The 9,045-nt window shown below is 31.0% G+C and overlaps 1 pseudogene; it reads left to right on the top strand.

Annotated features, from left to right (window-relative positions):
* Nucleotides 1–7,298: 7,298 nt before the first annotated feature.
* LOC145280441 (5S ribosomal RNA) lies at nucleotides 7,299–7,413 on the top strand (annotated as a pseudogene).
* The last annotated feature ends 1,632 nt before the right edge of the window (nucleotides 7,414–9,045 follow it).

The raw sequence follows: 9,045 nt of genomic DNA, 5'->3' as shown, positions 1-9,045 counted from the left end.
GAGAGTGGGGAAAATTGTTGACAGTGGTTATAGCTAGACGGGTGCTTGTTGTGAGTTTTGCAGGAAGGACCATATTCAGTCGAGTACTTGCCATCAAAATAATAATAGAGCAGCGATAGAATCACAACGTCTCTTCTGTGAGAAAGAGGCTGCAAGGAGGAGAAAAGGACATCACCTACTAGGTTTAGAAGATGACTTAGTAACTTGTCAAAGCATGAAAAAGATGCTCGGAGCAGCTCCTCCCTAGATGTGGCAACAGTACTCTATTTTAGGATGTATTTGGCTTTTACACAGGTAAAGGATTGCATCTGGAGTTACCTTGGAACACATCAATCACTACCCAGGTTACAACATGATCGGCATCACATTCAATGCCAAGAATAACATGTCATGAACCGTTCTCATAAGTTATCAAAGTTTCATTCATCAATCAACTGACGATCTATTCAACTCATTAACCCTTATCCTTGAGTGGCTTTTGGTCTTGATAAGTTCTATGATTAGGATTAAAAAAAACCTCAGCATTTACTTATGCATTTAAAGTATCAACAGAAGACAAAGCCGTGCAGGCAGTGTTTCTCATCTTGTCTGTAGGCATTTACATATGTAAACTCATTGTGATATATTTATCTACATTTTTCACTTGTGTCCAAAGCGAGGAAGTACGATAAACATTAATTATTTAAAAAGAAACCGATGATAGACAACGACAATGAATTTGAAAAACCTTGTCCAGTGCGTTTTTAAATCTTTTAATATCCGGTGTGCACTTCCTGAAACGTATAACGAATTTTTTTTTTTTTTTTTTTACACAGTGGTCACCACTTATCAAGGCCCGGGAGCCACTCAGGGATAAGGGTTATTGCAAGTACATTACGTTAGTGTGGAGATTTGATGAAGTGTTTACTTAAGGGGGTGGTTCATTAGGAATTTGTTAACGTTGGACTTGAACACATCCAAGTTGTAGTCAGGTGGGAAGCAGGCAGACGGAATACGTGCAAAAAGGTTTACAAAGGGATGTCTACAGTAATTTACCAGTAAAAGAAATAAAGTAAACTCTGAGAATCCATGTTAGATCTGGGAGTTGGATTTATAACCCCATTCCATGGCCATTCTCAGTTTTATGTTGTAAATGAACAATTTCTAATAAATAAATAAATTTGTGTTTGTGTCATTTTTTTTTTATTGTCAAGGAAAAATTTAAAAATGTTTTCGAATAAGGAATTAGATAAAAAAATTTTCTATTCTAATTTTGAAACATTCCTATATTCTCGATTCCGATTATCGTCCTCCCAAAACACATCTCTGAATATATATATATATATATATATATATATATATATATATATATATATATATACTAGCCGATTTACCCGAGCTTTGCTACGGATATATTTGTATTACACAATACTAATTGGCATTCTTTTAATATTTATGTAATTACAGGTTCGAAACCAAAACTTCTGGGTAAACGACATTTCTTGTACCACTGGTAAAAATGTAAACGAAATTTCTACATTACGTAGAAAAAAAAAACTGTACAGGTCCGTTTTCAGCTTGTGTTGCTCCCAAAAATGTAAATTAGGATTTTTGCGGATAAACTATGCTTGGTTGTGTATATAAAAAGTACCCCATTTTTAATAAAGGAAGGACTTTCACATAAAAATTTAATAAACAAAAGATACGGCAAAAATTGAATTACACTTGTAAATCATATCTAAAAAATAGCATGGTTCGTAAACTGCAGAAGTACTAAACAGATAAAAACACCCGCATTTTTGTACTTCTGCAATTATTTTTCTTTGAGTGACGCTGAGACATAAAGCGACCCCCCCCGAAAAAAACCCATAATTACGTCGAAACTCCCCCACACAAATATATATTATCAACTAAATCAATTACCCAGACAGGAAAACATAAGATCTTTCTCCAAAGAAAATCGAAGAAAAAAAAGTGAAAAAAAAAAACAAAAAAAAAAAACGCGTAGGAATATATCTGATATAAAAAGCATTACTTTACCTTGTTTCTTTTTCAAAGTATTATGGAAACGATAATAAAATTCAGACAGTCAAGTGAATAGTTGAAAAATGATTTTAAAATCGTCCGTAGGAAATAAATTTTAACCTTTTGGTAAACGTACTCACACCTAACAATGAATCGACATTTATAGCCGAAACTTTAATAGAGGGCTAATGATTTAAAATATTTCGTCGAAAAATAAAATCATCCTTAGCCTAATTATTTATTTTTTTTATCAATATTTGTAACTTTTACATTTATAGAAAATAAATAATTAAAACAAATCATTTTATCACCATATCTCTCGATTTGGTTAAAAACTATATCCGTTCATAACCGGAAGTGAAATATCAGTGAAAATTACTTAAAATGTGCCAGTTTAGCAAATTGTACAAAATAACTTGAATTAAAATAATTTAAATAAATTAACTTTAAATAATACTCTTAAATAGAACAATTAAATCAATTACATTACTATAATCAGTAATTTTAATTGAGCGAATTATTTAAAAAGATTTTCTTTAATATAATATGCAAATTAGATTAGTTCTATTATGCACATTGCCTTCAATATAGTGTATATATATTGATCGTGATGCTATTTATTTATATAGAAAATCTTATAGTAAATAAAATTTATATAGATAACCGTTTTCAGCAGGAAGTTTTGTATATATTAATCAAATTGTGAACAAACAAACAAACAAACAGACAGGATTACGGATTTATATATATATATATATATATAATAGATATGATGGACTCTCCCATCGATTTCGACATATGAACTCCTGCCACAACAACTAAGTTGCTCGAAAATCCACACAGATGATTTGTTTAAAGCGGTGAAGGCTTTGTGTAGAACCATCCACACTTTTTAGTATTACTGCTAATTTTTGTCGGTGCAGACAGCTGCCATGGGACAGAGTATACAATAAACCGCATCAGAGTTTCCTTCTCCTAGATGCAGGTCTTAACGAAGACTGGGAGTGCATCTATCCCAGTGAATTAATGAATTAATGTGACTCCAGATACCAACCTGGAAATTTCTACAACTCGGTGTGGTACATTCAGTGCCTAGACCTCCCAAATGGTCACCCATCTGGTACTGGCCAGGCTCAAAGTTGCTTAACTTTGGTGATCTGGCAACAACCGGTGTGCCAACGTTATTGTGCCATATATATATATGTGTGTGTGTGTGTGTGTGTGTGTGTGTGTGTGTGTGTGTGTGTGCACAAACCCCTGTTCTTACTTTTTCGTAGACTAATATCCGTAAGAGTTTCATTATTATCTTCTCTGTCACCTTATCATGGATGGACAGACAAACACCTTTGGGAAGTGTTGCCAAATAAGCTATTCAATGAAAATAATCTTCGTTTAAACGAACAGTTCTTGGTTGATGGTCTTTTAGTGAATAAGGATAATGGCCAAGGATAAAGGCAGAATAGCCGTAAGTGATATTTGGCACAAGTTCAAATAACCGTACGATCACTGGTAAGTGTGTGGAGGAAGGAATGATATGTCAAGCAAATATGTTTACCTGATACAGCCTTTGACCTGTTAAGGGATAGGGCCATAATGAAGCCGGAAGTTAACAATCACCTTTTAGACAGGAGAGCCAAAATATTATTCATATTGATTCTTTTGATTGTGGTGGTGAATTACGTAGATGAATTTGAAAAGACTGAGATAGACAGAGTTTCATCCTAACTTCACCTGGAATCAGTGTAATATCTGTTCAGTCTCAGGGTGATATACTCCCAGGCATTACCTCTCTTTTTTGAAAGGATGGTGGATTTGTTTTCTCTCATTCGAAGTACCCTCATTTATGAGTGAATGCTGCCGGAAATATACCAGTATTTATTTTCCCAATAAATGGGAGATAGAAAGTGAAGCATAACTCGTTTCCCTTATTTTGTTCTTTAGTCCTCACATTCTACAGGCGATGTTTCTGACAAAGGGGGAAGAACTGTGGTCTTCTAGGTCGGAATCTGACACTTATTGTTAGCTCGTTTTCGACCTTAACGTCATATTTTTATAAGCTTCTTTCATCAAGTGGCTTCATCTTTGCCTGGAGTGAGTTCCATACAAAAATAAGTATTCAGATAGATGAAAGTGTAAATATTGACATGACTAAGGATAAAATGAACTGCCGCATATCTGTACAGAGACACAAAAAGGTAGAACATTTCTTGATCAGCATAAAATTAATAGATAACGATACGTGGTAACAACACATTTAATGAAATATTTATTCTAAAAAATAATATTTTATTTAGGTCAAATTTTGTCATTTTTCTTCCTTTTTATGATATTAAAGCATGACAAGAGTGGGCTTCAAATCCTTCACATCAAAAACTAATGCTATCTAAGCATAAAAAGTCAATCAATTAATCTCTCTTATATATATATATATATATATATATATATATATATATATATATATATATATATATATATATATATATATATATATTATATATATATATATATATATATATATATATATATATATATATAGTCTTTGAAGTTTTTAACCTTTAAATCTATACCAAAAAAAAAAATATTTTTTATCATTCGTTAGAAAACCATCTAGTCAGTAAGTCATTTAATTACCTGCAATCACTGCATCAACTCGCTCTCGAATTTACTATAATACCAATAATTTATTTTTGAAGGGATCATCAGTTGTTTACCATGAAACACTGTTTCAGGGATTTAAAAACAAAACCGTATATTACATCATGGCTCCCCAGCAGTGTTGATCAAACACCACCACCTTTAATCTTAGGAAGAAGACATGTTACAAACATTTGATCCAATTTCCTATTCTTAATTGCAATTACTAACCTTTTCATACGATAAAAATGAATTTCTTACCTGTGCGATTCATCAATTTCCACATTTAAAATGGATACATTTTTTAATTTTTTAATTTATCAGTCTTGTATTTATAAGATTAGGATTAATCCACTTATCACCCCCACTATGATTAGTATATTTACATTCTTATTTAAAATTAGATATATAAAGGTTAAAAATATTTTTACATATATACATTTTTTTAATTAATTTATTTATTTTTTTTTTAAATTTATTTATTTTTTTTTTAATATAAATTTATTATATGTAATTATAAATACATTTTATACATTGCTAATATAGTTTTGGATTTCCTTTATTAATATAGTCTGGTTTATCTTAAACGATTCAAAAGCATCAGGATAACGAACAAATGCTTTATTTAACTGTTTAAATATTTTATTTTTATCCCCACCTTGTTTAATCATCCTTATTACTAAACTAGAAACTGGTGGTATAAAGTCTGTTAGTTTTAAAGTAACGCGAGCTATTCTCAAAAACTCTGACATAATGGTTCCATAAAACATAAAAACAGGGCAGGGGCATACGTACTATTTTAAAGGGGAAAGCGTTTCTTTTATCAAATATTTTATAAAGAAAAATCCCATCCTCAATTTTTATATCTAAATCCAGAAATGTAGCCTGTTGTCCTCTTTGTTCACAATTCAATTTTAATTCGTTTGGATATATAAGATGTTTATTTTTTTTTCGAATTCATCATTATCGTTTATACACATAAGGTCATCTATAAATCTACATCCATGAAAGTTATATGTTTTAGATATATCTGTTTTTAATAATGATGACATATATATATACTCGAGTCTATGTAAATACAAATTTGCCCAATATGGTACAGGATCCTATCGTTTGGAGTAATATTTTATTTCCTATTTGAAAATAGCATTCTTTAATAAGATGACTTACAAGTATTTTTAAAATACCTTTAGAAACACTAGTTTGATATTTTTATTTTTACACCATAAAGCTTTAGAGTTTGAAAACTCTATATATTTACCTTTTCCACCTTCAAAAGCTAAATCTACAGTATCATTTAATTCTTTTATAAGTTTTTCGTGCGGAATTTTTAGTATATAGCGTACTAAAATCATAAGTAGCTATAGATTTTGCTTTTATTCTGGAATTTATTTTATCTAATTTTTCTTTCACTGGTTGGGAATTATTTACTACCCAAAATAGATTTATATTACTATAGAATTTACTTTTCAGGCGAAAATTATTTATTTGATTTATAATTAATTTAAATATTTTAGATATAGCTTTACTTAAAGGTTTAGTGATGCACGTTTTTGAACCTACAATAAATCTAGCACCAACTGGATTTTTATGCATTTTAGGTATCCAATACATACATGGAAGATTTTTGTGTTTGTTTTCTAACTTTAATCCTACTTTTTCACTAATAATACTATTATTCAAAATAATGCTATCTAAATTACTATTACTTACTTTATAAGTATCCGAAACGTTTCCTATAAGTCCTACGTTGTATATAATATTTTTTACATATAAACGCTATATTGTTTGCCGCTTTATCAATCGGAACTATTACAAACTTTTCTTGAAGTATTTTAAGTTCCTCCCGTATTTCTGAATTTTTTAAATATATATATATATATATATATATATATATAAATATATATATATATATATATATATATATATATATATATATATATATATATATATATATATATATATATATAGCATGCATATCAGAAGAACAATGCAACTACTCTTCGGAGTTTTTGCGATTTAAGTAATGATGCCCAAATTCTTTTTCCTTTTCTTTTTAAAGTTAATGAGTTCTTATTCTTCTGATGAGTCAGGGCAAAAAAATATTCAAAAATTGACGTAACAATTAAATCATTGTTTCTGCGTTACAAGCATTGAACATTTTAACATGCTGAAAGAAATAAACGGTAAAATGAACGATATCTTGGAATTTGGAATATAGACTTGTTGCCATTTACACACACACACACACATATATATATATATATATATATATATATATATATATATATATATATCCTGGATATGACCTAAAACTATATCCGATGGTGAGGCCCCACCTTGCGGGTTTTGGGGAGTGTGGAGCCACCCTTTAATTGCCATTACTCCAAGGCCCACTCTGCCCCCGGAGTGGTAGTACCTGTTAGGGTCCCAACTATGGGTTAAATAGAATCTGACTTGAAAAAAAAATATATACTCCATTAAAAATCGTTCCTCAAAATAACTAGATTCGGCATTAAATAACCTGAAAAAGGTTGATATGCCGTAAAACAAAAACAACCAACCAACTGGCTTGAGGTAGTTGCTTGTCTAGCTGCACTGATGAGCTGTGAAACAGTGAAACAGTACTGTATGTGGATGACTATATATATATATTTATATTGTATGACAATCACGTTGATACACTGGTTCTCGTCAGATCACCAAAGTTAAGCAATGTTGAGCCTGGCTAGTACTAGGTGGGTGACCATTTGGGAATTCTAGGCGCTGTATGTGCTTTCCGCTTATCCCCGCATTGTTTCCTGTCATCCTGAACCTCTACTTGCCACTGGTATTCAACAATGTCGACTCAGGAGAGGTGTGGTTAAAAATTCACGTGCAGGCACCCTTACAGTGGGTATCCATAGTCTGTCAAGACTGAAGGAAGCCTTATATATATATATATATATATATATATATATATATATATATATATATATATATATATATATATATATATATATATAATGTGTGTGTGTGTGTGTTATTTATTGATTTTGTCTGCAATACTTTGGAGTGAAAAACACTAGCTTAATGCTAATTAGGAATAATTTTCCTTCACTAATATGATGCTGCCAGTTTTAAATGTGGAAGAAATCCAGCTTTCCTCTAAAAATAAAAAAAAAAATAAAATAAAACAATGAAGTAATAACCACCTGTGTAGTCGTGTTATGATTCTCTCTTGTTCACTGTCACTAAAATTCACAGAAAACCAATAATGGTTATTTACAAGAATTAAATGTAAAACGAAATGAAAAATAAAACAAATGAAACTGCAGTACTAACCCTGAGGCGGGTTTTGGCTTCCTTCAATGAAATTTACAAGTGATTCCCAGTTGCGTGTATATCCCCATTAGGGAAAATGATGACGTTTGGCTTTTGCAACTTTTGCAGGAAGGTGTCGAAATTCTCCTACATGCAGTGTCTGGAATTCCCACATTGGTTACCCATCTGATATTGACCAAACTCAATGTTGCTTAACTTCAATGATCTAGCGAGAACAGGTGTGTCAACGTGATTATGTCATATACAATTGTTGAACGACTGTGATGAAAAGTCTTTTGCTGAAATAAGTGGAGGTTACTAGAAATCTGGAGAAATTTCTTGACACTCAAACTCCAGGGAACACCATCTGTTTTTAGCAGTGAGAGATCACAGGTAAATGCCCGTGTGAGAACTCCTAGTGCGTCAGAAATAATAGACACCAAATTCAGCAAGGAACTTCTTTCAGAATGTATTGTATGATGTCTTTTATTGACTTTTGTGTTCTTCAGACAATTTATGTGGACGATAAATGTTGCAGGAGAAACAAATTTGATTTATTCTACAAATATGAAAATGGAGAAAACAAACAAACAAACGAAAAAAACAACAAAAATCAAAATCAGCTGAATAAATAAATAATAAAAATATTACCCCCCCCACTGCATCTGTCTTCACCCTCTGCAAAAATTTGTTGTACAAAAGAATGGTGCATGTCCCATTTTAGATTCTATGACATTCACAAAATTTGCTGGGGGGGGGGGGTTTCTGCTAATTTTCTGTAAGTCTGGTTTGATTGTTTGGTTATTTTGTTTTACGACATATCAACCATTTTTGGGTTCAATCATTTTGGCAAAAGTTTTTATGGGTGATGGGACGATTCCGCACTAAATTGCCGATTCCAATTCTTTATAAATCTCTAAATATTATACTATAGAGTTGTTATTTTTTCCTGATTAATGAGTAAAAATATGTTAACTGTGTAGATATTTTCTCAAACATGAAAATACATTTGTGGGTGATAATCTATAGATTTTTGTTTTACTATTAGTTTTAAAATCAATGAATATTTATTATTTTATCATTACAGTGGAAGGTTTTGCTTTA

Source organism: Euprymna scolopes, chromosome 7, assembly GCF_053919585.1.
Source record: "Euprymna scolopes isolate OS-2025 chromosome 7, ASM5391958v1, whole genome shotgun sequence".
In the NCBI taxonomy this organism is placed as follows: domain Eukaryota; kingdom Metazoa; phylum Mollusca; class Cephalopoda; order Sepiida; family Sepiolidae; genus Euprymna; species Euprymna scolopes.
The sequence above is the reverse complement of the archived record's forward strand: the minus strand, read 5'-3'. Positions and strand labels throughout refer to the sequence as shown.